General features: G+C 45.7%; 2 protein-coding genes across 2 annotated transcripts in view; one reads left to right on the forward strand and one right to left on the reverse strand.

Annotated features, from left to right (window-relative positions):
- LOC135919898 (uncharacterized) overlaps nt 1-5,470 on the forward strand; it is a 392,168-nt gene extending 386,698 nt beyond the window's left edge. The window contains exon 7 of the mRNA XM_070530932.1: nt 5,310-5,470. The gene's annotated coding sequence lies outside the window, so the exon portion shown is untranslated. The remainder of the gene's footprint in view (nt 1-5,309) is intronic.
- The window catches only part of LOC135919897 (transcription factor LBX2-like), a 169,841-nt gene that overhangs the window by 141,642 nt on the left and 8,583 nt on the right, over nt 1-19,616 (reverse strand). The window lies entirely within an intron of this gene.

Consider the following 19,616-nt stretch of genomic DNA (forward strand, 5'->3'; position numbering starts at 1 on the left):
GCCAAGGAAGCCGTCAAGAGGCAAGAACTCTTGGCCGTAACATCGGTGGGTGCCCCAGCCCACTAACTCGCCGGACGCAAATCGTTCTGGTTCGAAATAAAGTTGTCTCACTCGCTCGAGAATATAATTCTGCAGCACTGAACCAAGTAAATGACCTGGACAGGTTCATGTCATCGGTACTAAGTAATTACTCCAGGGCTACGCGATACACAACTGTTCCGGAGGGACAAAACAGTGTCGACGCAGACTATGAACTACTTCGAGCTGTTAGACGGAGAGCAGAGCGTCGGTTTCGTCGTTCTGGACGGCTTGAAGATTATCAAGAAAGTGAAGCTGCACACAGAAAATCTAATCGGGACATGCAAAAACTGGGACAGCAGTGGTGGCGTGAGTTCTGTACGTCACTTACCCCCTTCACTCCCTTGCCGAAACTTCGGAGATTCATAAACGCCCTTGGCCATCCGGTATCACAATGTAGTCCCTTCCAAAGCCTTGCTACAGCTCTTGGCGTATCTGAACGCGAAATTGCAAACACGTTCTGCGCAACACTGGTAAATTTCACAAATCCTGTATCAATTCAAGATCAATCTATCTTTTCGGTGCAGCAACAGATTGAAAATGCTTGCAATTTACCTCATACCCAGTTGTATATTCTGTTCTCTCTAAAAGAACTGCAGCACGCTCTCTCGAAGACACGCCAAAAAACAGCTACTGGTCCTGACAACATTTCTTATTGTACCTTGAAAAACCTTGGCGCAACAGGCACGTCCACTCCCCTACATGTATTCAACAAGATGTGGGAGGAAGCACATGCTCCTATGAGTTGGAGGATCGCTAACGTAGTCCCATTGCTAAAACCTGGCAAAACGCCACTGTCTCTTGACTCCATCGGTACTGTTAGTTTGACGAGCTGTGTTTCAGAGGGGATGGAAAAAGTGATCGATATTAGACCGCAATGGTGGATAGAATCCAGCGGTTGTCTACCAGATCAAATGGCTGGCTTCAGAAAACACAGATGTACAATAGACTGCATCTTTGACTTGGTAGCGTTTGTTGACCAGGAGATTAGCTGTGGGAACATTGCTGTTGCTGTGTTTATTGATATTTAGAAGGCCTTTGACTCAGTCAGTCACCTTCACGTTCTGCTTGGACTCTCAACTCTCGGAATCCATGGCCAAGTTCTCGAATAGATCGCTAACTTCTTGAAAGACAGAAATATATATATATATAAATACAAATGACGGCCAAAGCGACGTATACAGCATAAACAAAAGAGTTCCGCCCGGAAGTGTATTAAGTCCACTTCTCTTCAATGCAGCAATAGCAGGTTTACCAGCAGTAATTCCAGCAGACATAAACATGTCTATGTACGCTTGTGACATTTGCATATGGACATCGAACAAGTCTCTAGAAGTTGTCAAGCATCGGCTGCAGGAAGCTTTGAACGCAATAGGTGATTATTTAAGAGAACGGGGCATGAAGATATCTTATGCCAAATCAGCGGTTCAGTCTTTCACAAGAAAAAAAAGTTAGAAATTTCGGCCTTTCAACAGATGGCCTTGAGATCGAGCTCGTTCGGAAACATCGTTTTCTCGGCGTGATTTTAGACAACTAGCTTCGATGGACTCATCATTTGACCGCCCTGGAGTACCAAATTAGTTGTTATGCATGTTCTCCGCAGAATCGCAGGCACGAAGTGGGGTGGAACAACTGCATCCCTGCTTCACGTCCACTCAGCACTTGTGCGTCAGAGAATTGCTTACTCCGCCCCTATATTGCACAAATTATCTGCGACGTCCCTCCATCGGATGCAGCTATTGCAGGCTCGGAGTTAACGAGTGTGTCTAGGAGTCCCGCAAGCTACGTCCAGTCACCTCACTATTGCAGAAGCGCGGGAAGCGCTTTTCACGGTGATTCGCAGCCTGAAAACATGCCGACATCTCTTCAGAATCTCTACTTAGCATTCTGCACACCCCCTTCTCTCTCTGGTAGAGAACCGTCCGGGTGCACATATATACGCCTTGTTTCAAGAGCATAAATCACGACTCCCACGATCATTTTTTTGGCACTCAGACCTCTGCTACCCACCATGGCTTCTGCTAGCGCCGAAACTCGAAACGTTAATAGAAGGGCTTAAAAACAAAAGCGACGTTTCCACATTAGCAGCAAAACAATTAGCGTTACATCACCTATTTGACAAGTACCAGGAATCTATTCACGTATACACACAGACGGTTCTGTAGTCAAAGGAAGTGCGACTGCAGCTTATGTTAAACCATATTTAGAGGCAGAGTACGCTTGCCGACTACGACACACATCGTCAGCAACAATAGCGAAATTTGTGGCAATTCTCCAAGCCACTCATTTTATCAAAAGATATGAGATGCCAACAGAGTGGATAATTTGCACGCACTCCCATCGGCTTTAGCATGTCTTGAAAATATTGATGACAGCCAACCACACGCACGAATAACATACGCAGTACTGAACAGTTTAACTCAGGCTAATGAAAGGAAACACGAAGTGATATTACAGTAGGTCCCGGGCCATGCTGTTATATATCAGGCAACGAACTAGCGGACTCATTGGCAAAATCGGCCCATAAAGATGCATAAATTCAACTCATCCTTTTATCACCAATGGACACAAAACGGATATTGAGAGTACTAAAGAAGGGCTTGTGTACTTCAACCTGGTTTAATGAAAGTACTAAGGAATCAATTCTTTACGAAGTGGACACTCAACTCAAATACCAGCTGGATGTAGAACTTTCGAAAAGTACCGAGACACCAATTGATCGACTGCGTCTTGGCACAGCCTACACCAAACATTTCCTACATTGCATCAAACGGGCTCCTTCACCGGCTTGCTCCTGTGGCCACGACGATGAGGATGTTCGCCATCTACTCCTCGAATGCCCCATATACGAGATGCGAAGACGGCAGCTATAGAACAAGAGCTACACTCCATTGATCCTCACCGGCCTTTCTCACTCGCAAAATTGCTGGGCCCATGACCATCGAAAATAGCACAGCGAAAAGCATTGAACGCACTTGAACATTTTTATGAAGACACAGGCATCCTTAACAAATACTGGGTATTGCACTGAATAATCACATGATGTCACTATAAAGTTATTCTATTATTTGTAATTATTAGTGCTTGTATATTAAGTGTTATACATTTTTGTTTTGTGCGTGAATTATTTTAACAGTGTGTAATTACTCATCTGTTTATATGTTCATCGCAGTCTACATCGCGGCCGTTTGTGTGTGTTTGTGACTTTGTTTACGAACTCAGTGTGGTGCAAATTGCATTTGACTTTTACATTGTTATGTTCATGGGCGTATAGGACTGTGCTGTGGATTTCTGACCGTATGACGTGATTTTTTTTCCGTTTTCTTACATATATTTTTTATATTGTTTCCGCTATGAGAAAAGGGGTAGCCGTCACCATTATAAGGTGACTACGTCTCTTTGTTTTATTTTCATTTCAATAAAAAAAAAACTTCGCTATTGCAGCTTTTCGAGAGAGTTGTTTTTCGGTTCTTGTGAAGGCGCCCATTATTTGCCTCATTTACCGCGGGGTCCACTTTCAACTTCAACTTCGCTTCAACTGGTCCTTATTTTCGTGTTGCGTATATGCTTCACTGGAGGAATTACATTCGCTCTGGAGAAGCGCGCGTTTTCCAAAGCTTTCCCGCCATTTCCTGGCTGCTTATGGCTCCACGTTACAAATAAATTTCGACTTCGTAGCTCATTTCTGTTTGTGTCGCATACCGCAGCGAACTTGTATAGCAAGGCTTCGTAGTGATGGACTGAGCCGATGACGAAATCGCCAAGGTGCAACTATTGACTGAAGGACGATTACCTTTCCCGAAAGAGCTTATGTTCAAACTGTCAATAGTGGAGGTAGCTTATTTTGCTTATTAATTTAATATATTCATTACATTATTTAAGTAAGTTTACCCGTGCCATGGTAACAAGATAATGTTTTGCCAGAGCCCTCTGTACGGCATATAGTGTAAAACCACAGCACGAAGAATAGCTCATCGTAAGTGGTATGGTGTGAGCTTTGTGATCAGTAACCTTGTGGCATAACAGCAAGAACTGCGATTTCTTCGCGTGCGACAGAAGGATGAAACGCCAGGCCAGCAGCATCATAACGTTTCACGCCTGTCTCTCCGTCATTTGAGCACGTCCAGAACAGGCAGCAAACTCCAAGCAACTAAGCAATCTACTCATTCGCTGGCTCATTCAAGTGTCTACGCCGCATTACGAGGCGACTGCAGAGGTGATGCCCATCCACAGTTCACAGCTGGTGTGAGGCTCAGGTGGCTGTGGCGCCCGGCGCGGAGACACTTTTTTGTCTCTCAACGCCGGCAGCAGGGAAGTCAGCGCAGCTCCTTAGAAGGGCCGCGGAACGAGATGTTCTCGCGACGCTCGCTCGAGATGGGAGAAGAAAGCACGCGGGGTAACTTTGCGGATCTCGTTTCTCCCCGCGCAGACGACGCTTATCCCCTTCTTCTCGGCGGTCGCAGGTTTACATAGATGCGCCCCGTAATGCGCCCGCTAATGCGTCACCGAGAAATCTCAGACGTCAGTTGGCGAGCTGGGCGCTCTTTCTTGCCTCCGGGACACAAATTAGGCCTCAATTTGCGTCGGGAACAAGAACGGCTCCCCTTGTGCGCCCCGGCGAGGCACAAAGAGCACCCTTGCTGCCTTTTTCTTCTTCTTCCCGGGAAACGGACTTCGGGCTAATGAGCCTTGGGGCGCCGCCACGGGCCCCGGCAGGCCGCCTCGTCGCTTACGCAGACACGGCGGCGCGCGCGCCCTCGCGACGCCTAATGACAGACGTCAGATGATCGCGCGCGATAATCTGGGCCCAAGGAGTCTCGCAGCGACCCCGCCGCCTCAGTGACATCCCGTAGCCCGGGCCCAGGGCAGATCCACAAATCATTAAGAGTGTGCGATACACAGATGCTCCCGGGGCGTAGTAGTATTTGGAGCGCGGCCTCCTGGGAGCCGCCCCTGTCCTCCTCCGTCGCGACTCCCGAGGCTCCCGGGAAATTCTTATCGCGAGTTGCGCGGACACGGGGCGCGATGGCGACGTGAGGAATAGTCGTTGGCTGCGGCGTCCGGATGAGGACGCCCGATAGCAGGCTGCTGCTCCAGAAACATTTGGTTTGCATTTGCACCGGATAGCCTATCGCGACGACGAGGTCTCGTAACGCTGCCTCGGAACCCGTGTTGCTCTCTTCCTTTGCCGCGCCTGCCAGCGCCGTGCCGCTCTTCTTTCTTTTTCGCAGTGGTCTCCCGTGTTTTGCCTGCATCAGTTTCGTGTTCCCGGCGGTGAGTGAAAGGCGCCCTAAGAAGAAACGTCAGCCTCCGGATGCCGGTTGGTGCTCTACGCCGGGGGCTTTGACAAATGAGCACCGGCACACAGCCGTGCCGTCTGCGCCCGGCCCGGCGCGTTACGAAATCGAGCTTCTTCGTTCCGACGCAGGTGTGCAGAGCAGAGGAAGGGAGCCCATCACGAGATACGGTCTCGGCGGTGCTCAAAGGCACGCGATATATATACACGAAACATCACCGGCGTCTCGGGAACTCCGAGTCTCGAACTTCAGCGAGCGCATCCTTGTTGCTCAATCTGCGAGCGACATCGCGGCTTGCTGCGAAAGTCATTAATTAATTAAGAGAACTGAAACTACTCCTTGGAATTGGCTTCTTGCTTTACTCACTTCCTGCTTTGCTTCCATGATCTAAAATAAGAAACGCACGTCCTATAGGCTGCAACAGTATACGGGGTTGCACTATACGGTATGGTGCATAATGTGGTCATGGAGCAAAATGTGCTTCGGCAAGTGTAGGCAATAGCTTTGATGCGAAAGCATCGACTGACCCATTGACCGAAAAACACGGCGGTTTCAGCAGCGAAACGGCATCTAAATACCCATTGGCTGCGACGCCATGTCACGTGCGCGCCACGACGGAGCATAGCGGGCGATATGGTACACCTGTAGCAACGCTGGCGCGTCAGGTGTTGCGTGACCGAAATTTTCATTGGCCGAAAAAAATGTGGACCGAAATTTTCATTGCCAAGCCGGCGTGACGAAAGCGATGACGTCAAAATCACTGGGGCTCACGAACGCCTCCTAGATAGCACATGGCCTGTGCACTTTAATCCATGACGTCATAATACCTTGCGTGACTGCCATAGAATCTAATGGGAATGCTCTCGAGTAAGCCGCGATGATTTTGACATCACCGCTTTCGTCACGCCGCGCTTGGCAGTGGACATTTCGATATAAGTAGTATTTCCGTCTAAATTTCAGTCTAAGGTCTGCTATCTATAGGAGGCCTTGGGCTTACTCGGCAGCGTACCCGTTGGGCTTTATGGCAGTCCGGCAAGGTATCACGATGTCACGGATCGAAGTGCACAGCCCTTGCGTTATCTAGGAAGCGTTGCCCAAGCGTCTCGACGCGCTCGCTTGACCGCGATCAGCGGCGTTCAATTGGAGATTAATGATTTCGCATTTACAACCCATAAGAAGTGATTAGGTGTCCTCGGATTTTTTGTTACTTTTCTTGCAAACCTAGGAGGAGGAGGAGGATGACGACGACGACGAAAGAAAGGGGAAATTAAGACAGGGATGTTAACCAGAAATGTGTTTGGTTGTCTACCCTAAGCTGAAGGACGGGAAAGGAACAGTACAAAACAAATGACCTTGGGCTGAAATTACAAAGATTTATATTTGTAAGCGCTGGTTGCCATTACCTGGCTGCCTTCTCTAATAATATATGCAGCATCGGGATCAACTGCAATTTTCTCATGAAGTTTTTGGTTCGTAAGTGCTCTTTGATTGCGATTGACCAGCCGCCTTCCCTAATAATTAGCCCATCATCAGGATGGGCAGGAAATTGTTCTTACGAACAATTCGTGAGTGAGATCTTTTTGTGAATAAGGGCCCTGGGGCCGAATTAACGAAGCCTTTCGTTTTGCCATTGGCCGGCTTTATTCGCCAATATTATGCTCAGCGTTAGGATTGGCTGACATTTTCCCTTATGGCAATCTTGGCGCAAGAAATTTTCATGGGTACAGGCCCTACTTTTTATATCACAGTCGTTTGCGTTCTCACTTCCACACCTCCCTTGAAAAAAAATTAAATAAATCAAGATAAAGTATCATCTTGATGCTGCAATAGTAAAACACTGGGTAATCAGGTACGGTATTCTTTAAGTCCGACGCTAAAGTCGTACCTAATACAATGCAGAAATTATAATCTGCGAAAATTGGCAACTGCGATATTGAGTCCCTCCCTCCTCGCACCCCCACCCCCCCTCCCCAAGGAATTTCTATTTGTATGTGGCCTACGCACCCCTCTCCCTCCTCCCTAATCCTCCTCAACTCCGGTCACGTGGACTGAAGACTGTGATAACTCCGGCAACGACGGCTATACGACGAAGACGACATCGTTCACCCCTGCACGACGTCCCACGGGTCGCGGACCCGAGATGAAATCTTGGGCGAAAACAAGAGCTGGTTTTGTAGCTAGTTCTCCTACCAGGAAACCGATACCGATAGAAAAATGTTAGGCGGTATACTGGAGAGCGGCGGTTAACGAAGTCAGTACAGTGAGCTCGCAAACAGCTTTCACTGCACGGTTAGACCTTTAAAAGGTGCTTTCACTGTCTCACCTAATGGAACAGCAGAAATTACTTTGTATCGCAATCGATGACCCCCTGTCTGGTGGCTTATATTGGATCCTACATCCCGTTGACCTTTCTTATTTATTTATTTATTTTCTTTTTCCCAACGGGGGAGGCGAGCTAGGCACGTCCGAAGAGCCTGTCTCGGGACACGCGTGGGGTCGTCTGAGGCCTCGCGGCGTGACGCGAGTCGACGAGCCAAAACTAGAACAAGTGACAGCGTCGAATCAAAACGGCTAAATGCGAAGGGTGAGGAGAGTGGCACCGAGACGCCGCGATGGAAGTTGCGGTGGCGGGCGGTCCGGAGGTGCGTATGGCGCGGAGCACGGAGCGGGGCTAGCGGGACATGTGGGGGGGGGGGGGGGATCATTCCGAGAAACTAGGAGAGGAGAGAGGACGCGAAACCGAAACACAATTTATCAATGAGGCTCGCTCACAGAGGCAGCATTGTGGAGCCGAGCTCGTTGTCGCCGAGCCCCGCTGGAGCCAGCCGTCGTCATTAGGCCTCTGGCGACGAAGGACACGGTTCGAGCATCAAAAGGGGCGCCGCCCGACCGCCGCCGCCGACCCGGAACAGGCGACGGCGTCCGTTATCTGCCCGACGGGCGCCGCCGGTCCGATGGCCGAGGCCCAGGACTCGAAGCGCGGGCACTGCGGCTTGGCGCGAACCGAGGTGCGCGGGTTCGATTCCAGCCCTACGGGGCGCCGCTGTCGTACGTCACTAAGCGCCATGATGGGCGTCTACTCGTGCTTCGTTGTTTTTGGAGCCGCAAGGGACTTGAATCAGTCAGGGCTTGTTGATATCTACTAACTGTGGAAAAATGAAAACGGCGTTAGCTTCGTTGCTACAGAGTGTTCCATTCTGACATCGCCGCTGAATAAACAAAGCTTTGCACGGGAGAAAAATACAAACGAAAAAGAAATTAAAGCATTTCGCACTCACTAAAAAAGAAAAAAAAAGAAAACACGATACTAAAAAGAACCCGAGGTCAGAAATATATACATATCACGCGCAATGCAGCACCAGCGCACGAATCGTCATAGGCATGTCTAGCTCACCATGCCCCAATGAAGCAAAAATATTTTAGTTGACACGAACGACCATCATTTATCATTGACACGAGAAGGTCATCATCAATAAAACGCCATGCCCATTACGCATCCCTATTCACAGGCGACAGCGCACGAGAAAATCACACACTGCTTTGACAAGTATAGCCCCTGCTTGTAAGTCTTGAACAACACTGTCCTGCAGTGTCGTTGAAACGGGGAATATAGTTATTCCGCGTCAGACGTTTATGTTCATCTTTAGAATTACACAGGCTGCAAGCATTAAGCGTCCACAACTATTCCTGACGTAGTTTGTTGTATCCTCTTGTCGTCATGAAAACTGAACCCACATGCCTGACCACTATAAGAAGCATTCTTTCATATAATGTATGCTTGGTGTGATATGAGTATGAAATTCCAGTATAAACTTGGTACCGATTGAATCGTGGACAGAGAAATGGGGAGGCATTACGGGACGTGGCACTCGCATATTAGATGCGAGTGTCCGCACAAGATGTACGGTCATCAGTGCGTTTACATTTAAGACGCGTGAATAAAAAAAAAAGGAAAACATAAAGCATTTCCATTCGCTCAACTATTTCGTGAGGTCACACTCGCATAATTAAAAAGAAGAAGCGAGAAGATTGTGCGCCTAAACGAAGGTGTACTTATTACATGTGATGCTTTCTGACAGTAGCGAACGCTAAATCACGTTAAAGTAAAACCGCGAATTGGCGCCTTCCTCGTGCGCTCTCTTCTTTAGACTTCGTTTGACTTGATATTATAGGTCGCTGGCTGTATGACACAGTGCGAGAGAATACCACATACGCAAAGCTGTGAACACTAGTTGCACTGTTGGTGCTATGTGTGACTAGACCATATTGGCACATTGCTTGGAATTTCTTCATGTTAGTTTTCGCCTATAAACTGTAGCAGTTCAGCTTAGCGTGCACCGGCTTGACGATTCGTCGTAACTTAGCTAATAAAAGTGGCAATGTTCAAGTCATTGTATAAAGAATGCTTTACATACTACACGCGTGGAGCAGTACGATGCAGTTGCTTCCAAAACTGAGAGTGGCTTGTGGCACTGCACGGACAGGCAGATTCTTTTTTGTGGTGACTGGCGTCGGTGGGAAAAGTTTTCTGAGACATGTAACGTACTGATCGTTGGGAAAGTGTACGGTGTATCGTGCAGAATTTAAGCCAGTGCACATGGAAGGAGGTAGTGCAACGTGTCAGTGCATCTTCCTTCTGGCTTTCGCAGTGTCTTAAAAGGTCGGTCTCGAATTCGAGATGCATTTACAATGATTGTGAAAATCTGCAGTACTACAGCAAAACAATTTACGCAACATTAAAGTCACTATGTATGTATGTATGTATGTATGTATGTATGTATGTATGTATGTATGTATGTATGTATGTATGTATGTATGTATGTATGTATGTATGTATGTATGTATGTATGTATGTATGTATGTATGTATGTATGTATGTATGTATGTATGTATGTATGTATGTATGTATGTATGTATGTATGTATGTATGTATGTATGTATGTATGTATGTATGTATGTATGTATGTATGTATGTATGTATGTATGTATGTATGTATGTATGTATGTATGTATGTATGTATGTATGTATGTGTACGAGGGGGAGGGGGCTGTCCTTATTGATGATTGTCACAGAGGCACAGAGGATTTAAGGCAACCTGAATAAAACGAACAGAATAGTAGTAACAAACTGACAAGTTTCGTATCCCATAATTATTTTTGAAAAGACTTGGATGACTAGCTTTCACGTTGTTTCTTATACATTATAAATATATGTATACGCTGCTCCAAGACGAGCTGGAAAACCAGTTGTCCCAATAACATACCGTAACATCACACTTTAACGCCTTGACATCGTAAATAAAATCATATCACCATTAGTTGGGTTGTTCCTGACGCATTACATTTCACCATGTCACCACCCTAACCGCCACTTGGCGGACACATTTTCCCGCTTATAGAGGCACAAAGTAGCAGCTGTTACTGAGCAGTTTATAGTAACCTTTGAGAGAAGATCAGTCTTACAGCTTCTGTAAGCACGTCTGACTGTGGCTGGTAAGTCATGCGAGCAGATGCACGGTATTGGTGCTGCTTAGCGTAGTTAGTGACTCGGAGTCTGTGATTTTTAGTTTCTTATTTTACAACATGAGTGGACATCAGCAATCTCTCGTGAATCGAAAACAGAACTGTGGCCGAGTGCGCAAAGCATTTCGTTCGTAAGTGCTGTTTTCTATCGGAGGTTCTCCTTTGCTGATAACATGTCTGATATCACGAGTGGATGATATCTGCTCGTACGAAGGGTTGTGGCGTAAGAACTTTTTTTTTATGAATGCCAATCCTGATGAGGCGTCGCATTCTGTCGTTGACGAAAATGTTCTCTCGCCACCCAGACTGACGTACCATGTGTCAATGTTGTCGACCACCTCCCTGCCGATACCTTTCTCTGCTAGTGAATATAGTGTTGAGTTACCGTTTCCCACACCTCACCTTCGACTACGAAAGGATGCCCAGTGGTGTCAACGACGTTCTGTTATGCTACCGTGACGTAGTCGTTGCTCCAATCGAGTTAATTACCCCATATTTACATTTTGAGAAATGTGAGTCCCGCTTCTGCCTTCACTGGTTCCTCGGTGTACACGAGGACGATGCTCTACAATGTCACAAATTTGCGAAACTACAGCCGCAGACTTTGTCCGCTGTAGGCACTTAAATGACAAGTAGTACCTTCTGGCAGTTTCAGGTTTGTTCCAGCACCGTTGTGCCTGTTACCTGATGCTGTGTGTTCCCTATGTTGCCCCGTATGGTAGGTTTGGGTTGGTAGCATGTGTAATTTGGAAGCAATACTTCAGTAGAATAAGAAGCCAGAAACTGCCATTTGCTCACCTCCCTGCCCTATCTATCTATCTATCTATCTATCTATCTATCTATCTATCTATCTATCTATCTATCTATCTATCTATCTATCTATCTATCTATCTATCTATCTATCTATCTATCTATCTATCTATCTATCTATCTATCTATCTATCTATCTATCTATCTATCTATCTATCTATCTATCTATCTATCTATCTATCTATCTATCTATCTATCTATCTATCTATCTATCTATCTATCTATCTATCTATCTATCTATCTATCTATCTATCTATCTATCTATCTATCTATCTATCTATCTATTGCTTTGTTAATTATGCATTATAGCATTTGTAAGTCGCAACTAGAGAATATTTCGGTTTGGGATTGGGTGCTATAGTAAAATATTTTATCACTTTTTTTATCGCTGGCTCTAGACGCGGCACCACCACATCTTACCATCAGCGCTGAGGTTGCGATGTAAATCCATATGTTTACGCGATGCCTTAGACAGATGCGCCATCTTACCAGTACTTACGTACGGAGCAGAAACCTGGAGGCTTACGAAAAGGGTTCTACTTAAATTGAGGGCGACGCAACGAGCTATGGAAAGAAGAATGATGGGTGTGACGTTAAGGGATAAGAAAAGAATTGGGTGAGGGAATAAACGCGAGGTAATGACATCTTAGTTGAAATCAAGAAAAAGAAATGGGAATGGGCAGGACATGTAAGAAGGAGGGAAGATAACCGATGGTCATTAAGGGTGACGGACTGGATTCCACGGGAAGGGAAGCGTAGCAAGGGGCGGCAGAAAGTTAGGTTGGCGGATGAGATAAAGAAGTTCGCAGGGACAACATGGCCACAATCAGTACATGACCGGGGTAGTTCGAGTAGTATAGGAGAGGCCTTTGCCCTGCAGTGGGCGTAACCAGGCTGACAATGATGATGATGATGATGATGATGATGATGATGATAGACAACAAATTTAAGGGACCGCAGAACATGAACTGAGTGAATGTTCTCATTACGCGACTATTTGTTGCACATGGGCTCCATGTTCGCAATTTCAAGCACTGATCAAGAAGCGTATCTCGTTCATCATCAGATTTTTTTCATTGCTCATGCTTTGCGGTGACATACAATCGAACCCCGGGCCGAGCACAGAGGAGCTATTGCGTCAAATACTTGATGGTCAAAAAACCATGCAGGCAAGACTTGACACTATCGAATCCAAGGTCGAACATTCCACAGTAACATTTACAGAACTTACGGCCAAGATTTCTAATCTTGAGCCAACCATAAATACCATGCAAAGTAAATTGATCGACCTCGAGGACCGGAGCAGGAGCAATAATCTTCTCGTGTTCGGTTTACCGGAACGTCCTGATGAAACGTTTCAATCGCTAACAAATTCAGTGGTTTCCGAAATATTTGAGAACACGCTCGGTATAAAGGTGTCAACAGTCGAAAGAATTCACCGAATCGGACAAAAGAAGCGAAACAAAAATAGGCCAGTTGTGCTCAAACTCATTGACCACTGTGAAAAGATTAAAGTGCTCAGAAACTGCTCTAACCTAAAAGGAAAAGAAATCTCGATTGCAGAAGACGTTTCTGCAGAAACTAGGCAAATAAGAAGGCATCTATGGGAAAGCACGGCGAATATCAGAAAGGGCGGCGAAAAAGTGAGGCTTGTGCATGACAAAATCGTTATAAACGGAGAAATGTGTACCTGGGACGCTACTGAAATGAAAATAATTCCCGTTTTAGCACCCACCAAAAAACCTAGGAAGAAACAGTGAACTTCTTCGGGCACTCAAAAAAGCTTCCGATGCCTTAATTTAAACGCACGCAGCATTGTAAACAAGCTTTCCGACTTGCATAGCATTGCAATGGCGCATGAGCCACATGTAATGATAATAACTGAAACTTGGTTGCACTCTGGCATCCTGGACTTCGAGATAACACCACCAGGGTACAAAATATACAGGAAAGATCGAGATTCCCGCGGAGGCGGAGTCGCTTTGTTGTTTCAAGACGGTTTGCAAGTACTAAGGTTACCTGATATTGCCGGCACTGAATGCGTCATCGCGAAAGTGTTTTTGGACGATTTCCATCTGATAATTGGTGGTTTTTACCGCCCACCACATTGTGACGCATTCTTCGACGCTCTGAATGAATTTTTGTGTACAACTGGCATACAGGGCAAGAATGTTTTGCTTGCTGGTGATTTCAACGTCCCGTCGGTGGACTGGTCAACTGATCTCCCCGGTGCCCTTTGCGCGGCAGCTGAGCCTTTAACTGACATCGTTCTTTTTCATGCTTTGATTCAACTGGTAAAACAACCGACTCGCGCGCAAAGCACATTAGATCTCTTTCTTGTAAACGACCAAGTCCTCAATCGTAATCCGAGTGTCGACATATTCCAGGGAATTTCGGATCTTAGAATGATATGCCTTACACTAGAGCTAAATTTCAGGTTCAAACCCTCTAAAAACCAGTACTCGATTCCTGACTTCTTGCGCGCTTGTGATGTCGACATACTTGATGCCTTAGAGAGTAAATTTTCTGAATTTGCATCTCTTTCAGAATCTCACGTTGTGTCCGTTGACAATTTAGGGTGTTTTTTAAAAAAATATTGTTCACAACTGTATCGACACTTTTGTGCCCATAAAGCGGAAAATTGTATGTGAAACGAATCCGTGGATGACAAGAGACCTCGTATGACTTGGGCGAAAACTAAAGCAAGTAAGAAAGAAACATAAAGCACGACCCTCAAAGGCTAACACCGAAAAGCTAACCAACCTGCGTCTACAGCTAAAAACTGGGATTTCGAAAGCGAAAGACTATTATCAAAATGTTTTAAAAAATTTTCTTCTCTCATCCCCGGATAAGTTCTGGCGGTACTTATCGCCAAAGAAAACTCACGTGTCTGATATTTGTGTGGATGGTTTCATAGTGAAAGATAAACTGAAAATTGCAAATGCACTTAAGTACTTTTGCTCTGTGTTCACGAGGGATGATGGAAAATACACCGCACATAGCTGCTTTAAATGATATTCCACCCATCGATGATCTCGACGTAAACGAAGCAGGTGTACTGTCCTTGCTTCTTGATCTTGGTATAAAGAAGTCGCCAGGCGTCGACGAAATACCTGATGCTTTTTTGGTGAGATACGCCGAATGGAGCGCCAAACATATCCAGCTTTTCTGGACACGTACCAACTAGCGCCCCAAGCGGCCCCGGCACGAAGCTAGCGCGTTTTCAATGGAACGAGCGGGTTTTTCGCGAATAACAAAAGCTGCAGGTCGATTATTGAAAAACGCAGGCGACAGACGTGTTCTGGAAGACAATCCACACGAGCCAAATGCAGTGGTCACGCTACGGCACGTAAGAATTTTGTTCCCACAGCGGTTAAAGGTTTAGCAATGGGAGCCTATGGAAACGACGAAAATTTGTACTCGATTTTCGAGGCACGAACGGTGCCTGTAATTAACCTACGACGTCTATCGTAATACGCAGTGCAGCGTATGTAGTCCGGAGACTCAGCTTTCGATTGATGCCTATCTCGACTCTCCACACATGGCGCAACATTGTTCCCAAAAGCGTTTTTTGAAACACTGTCGTGAAAATTCACGTGTTATCTATAAAAACGTGAGCGTAACACTGGGCGAAGCCTCGGAAGCCGTGGCCGAGCGGTAGAATCGCGCGCACCTTTCGTCTCCCTTCGCGGTGGCCGCGGTTCGATGCCCGCTTCGCACTTTTTTTTAAGCCGCATAGGGCCTAGTTTTATAGTCTGTCACTAGATGGCAGAAACACAAAATCCAATATTTGCTTTCGGTTCTGGTTTTGCAGCGTTGCAGTTTCTTTTTTTTTTTTAGAAGCCGCATAGGACTTAGTTTTACAGTCTCCCAACAGATGGCAGAAACACAAAGCTCATGGTTTGCTTTCGGTTCTAGTTTTCCAGTGGTTCTCTTGAAATATTTTGTTTTCTATTTTCCTTCCTAAAACATAGCAGTGTTGTGTTCATTAGTTAGGTCACCGCATTTATGAATATTTTATTCATTGGACATCATAACTAGAAGCTTGCGCATAGCTTTGTGTTATGCAAAAAAAAAACACTTTAGTGCTTTGTAGCGTGGAACCTGGGAGAACAAAATGGCTATTCTTATTGCGTTCTTCTGGAAGGTCCGTTTTCACGACTTTCGCCTGTCCTTAATGGCACATACTCCGAGCGAATTAGGTCCACCTGGGCCACAATGCCACCCGGTGGCCAGTGCCATTCCTATGCAACATTCGTGCGGAACAAAGGGTCTGCTAAGCTGAGTCGCTGCCCGAACGTTAACTATTTCTAAAGATTCATTCAAATAAAAAATGCGCCAACTAGGAGAAGACGTGCAGCGTGTGGATTAATAGCTACTGTTAATGTGTTGCCTACAGCCAAGTGGTATGAATGTGTAGGTGTGCCCGTAAAAAATCCATTTGAATAAATGTCCCGTGTTGTGGCTGCCCCGGTCGCTCTACAGAGAAGCTAGCTTGGCTAGCCGTCAGTATTTAGGATCAACACATGGCGTCGCTCGTTCGGTGCAGTTGCTTTTAATGCGCAGCATTCGTTGGCGAGTACCCCAGCAATTTGGTAGCAAAATCGTGCAAAATCGTGTCTGTAACGCCAAAAAACTTGACGCATTTCCCATATGAATACATAGGTCTTCATAAAAAGGGTTGGGGTGGCCAACTTGAAATTGGAAGTGCCATCAGCATCAATTTGGGCGTGATACAGGGATGGGCCAAGCTGAATTTGGTAGTGATATGGGAGTGGCCCAACCTAAATTTGGGGTGAAATGGTAATGAGTCAAACTGAATTTGAGCCTGATATGGGGGTGGCCCAACCTAAATTTGAGGTGATATATGGGTGGGTAAGCCTAAGTTCGGGGGAATATGGGGGGTGGGCCAGCCTGGATTTGGGGATGATACGGGGGTGGGAGAACCTAAATTTGGTGGGATATGGGTAGTGGGACACCTTAACCATGGGGGTGACATGGGGCTGGGCGAAGCTGAATCGGGGGTGTAATGGGGATGGGCTAACCTAAATGTGGGATTGATTTGCGGTGGGCCATCCTAAATTTGAGGTGATAGAGGGGTGGGCCAGGCTAAGTTTGGGGCTGATATGGGGGTGGGCCAACCTGGATTCGGGGATGATATGGGGGTGGGCCAACCTAAATTTGGGGTGACATTGGGACCGGCTAACCTGACCACGGCGGTGATGTGCGGCGGCGCCAAGCTGAATTGGGGGGTGATATATGGGTGGACTAACCTTAATTGGTGTGTGATTTGCAGTGGGCCATCATAAATTTGAGGTGATCGAGGGGTGGGCCAGCGCTAGTTTGGGGCGGATATGGGGGTGGGCCAACCTCGATTTGCAGGTGGTATTGGAGTGGGCCAACCTAAATTTGGTGGTGTTGTGGAGGCAGCACAATTTGTATTCGGCGGTGATATGGGGTTGGTCCTGCCTAAATGTGGGGGCAATCTCGAGGTCGGCCAATCTGAATTTGGGGGCGATATGGGGGTGGACAAGCCTAAATTTTGGGGTGCGCCGACTCGAAATTTGGACGTCGATTTACGGAAATTCGTGCGTGCATGCACCAACTTGAAAATTAGAGGTGGCCCAATTGAAATTTGGGATTGCGATTTGAGTTTAAGAGGAAGCTTTAGCTCGGGCCCAACTCCGACGCGGCGTATTCAAATACATGTAAAACGCAAAAACGTTTTTATGAGATAACCCCTGGACCGATTTTGATGAAATTTGTTGCATTTGAAAGAGAAAGTGAAATTCTAGTGACTGTTGTAGCGGAATTTCTATTTAGGGCTTGAATTTTCTTAAAACGATTTTCAAATATTTGACCGTTTGAAAAAAATAGAAGCACGAACTTTACAAATTCATAGCTCTGCATAAAGAATTCATATCGCGGTTCTGTAAACGGCATCCATTAGATCATTCAAAGCGGACAAATTCAATATGTCATTTTACATCTTGCATGAATTTGTTACGTTGGTTACGACGGTTTTGCAAAAGTTGTATTTCCCTATAATTAAATTTTTTTTATATTCATGTGTAACATATCAATTTTGTCCGCTTTGGATGTACTACTAGATGCAATTCACAGAATTGTATTATCATATTTAGTGGTTGAGTTACAGAGTTGTAAAATTCATAGTTTCGTTTTTTGAAAATTTTCGATTTTCGGCAATTTTTAACGAAAAATTGACAACCTAACTCAAGAATTCGAAACCAACAGTCACTAGATTTTAAGTTTTTCTTTTAAATGCAACAAACCTCGTCAAATTTGGTGCAGTGGTTGCCGAAAAAAACGAATTCTCCTTATACATGTATTTAGATAGGAGCACTCGAGCTAAAGCTTCCTCTAAGGCTGGGCGAAAAGAAAATCGGGCGTGGCCGAATTTAAATTTGAGGAGGGTGGGCCAATTTAAATTTGAGGGTGTGCCAACTTGAAATTCGGGGGTGAGCCTACTTAATGTTTGGGGTGGGCCAATTGAAATTTGGGGGCCTGTTTACGAATAGTTAGACAACACCAGTGGTGTTTCTGCATCTTTTTCATCATCGCAAAGTACGTACATTAATAATTGTTAGCCAATACCCCTCAAAGTGAGCTACCACTCGAGCCTTCCCAGCCCACTGAGCTAATAATGTCACAGGAGTGCTCTCATCGTGACGACTGCGACGTTCAATGTGGAGATCCACAAGAACAAATCGCAGATAGAGCTGACCATTTTCACACCAATGTCATTGTTAACACTACTCGCGCGTGCTAGACGTAACACAAGCCTACAACGATCATAATTCAACTTTCCATTGCACGCTAGTCGACACGCTCTCAGTGCACTATTTCGCCAATCATTGGATAGAGCCTTGCTGGATGTTTTACTGTCGTGTTGCGTCGTTTTTCACGAAGGCCGTCTCCCGAAAAGAGAATACATTTTTGAGATTGACGAGGCAAGCTAGTATATAACTCATACGAAGCAAATGTATAAACGGTTATAGTGATTTTTCAAAAATCAATATAAATAAATAAGATTTCAGATGGTATTGTTTCGACCGGGCATGACAACGAGTTTTTCCCGCCTGTCACAGTGCTTTGACCGAAAACCTAATCATTTTGCTCAAACGTGTTGCCCCAATACTACATGTGCTAAATGTAGAAAAGTGCGGTGCGTGGTCACAGCTTCAAAGCCAGTCTATTTTGTGTACGGTTGTTGATATTGTAGTAATGTGGAGTTTTCTTCTTTATAAGAGCACAAAAAGAAGAATATAACAGATGGTAGCTAAGCGCGAAGTAAATTGGAAGATTTGAAACCAGCAATTATTTTTAACTTGTGGGTTGGTCTTCTCCACCGGTAGATCGCTGTCGGATAACTTCAAAGAATTTTGTTTGTGTGCAACTGCAGCAAAAACGAAAATAATACCATTTCATTGCCAGGACCTCTATGCCCTCCACACACACAAGAAGGACACCAGATAATTGGCAATATCAGTTTATAAACTGACATTGTTTTACTAGTTTCAGTGTAGCGTGGTGCCTGCGGACGGAGTATTTTCTTAGTATCAGTCCAGTGTTAGCAGTCAGCAGCAGTTCGGTCTACCATTCCCATGAGGGCATACTAGCCATTGTAGCGCTTTACTGTAGGACAAATTAAGTGCTAAAAACTTGTGTGCCTTGTCCTTTCCGCAGGTCGTCCATCCATTCTGTTATGGTGACGATCAACGTTGTGTCCGTCAGGCCTCCTCCTCATTTTTAGCTTCACCATCGCGAGAGTGGACAGAGGAAGGAAGCTTTCTTCACAATCAGCCCCAGTGGGATTTCACCACTCGTAACTCGTAAGGATGCCACTCACATTTCACCACTCGTAAGGATGCTAAGCACATCCTTATT

Source organism: Dermacentor albipictus, chromosome 1 (assembly GCF_038994185.2).
Source record: "Dermacentor albipictus isolate Rhodes 1998 colony chromosome 1, USDA_Dalb.pri_finalv2, whole genome shotgun sequence".
Lineage (NCBI taxonomy): Eukaryota > Metazoa > Arthropoda > Arachnida > Ixodida > Ixodidae > Dermacentor > Dermacentor albipictus.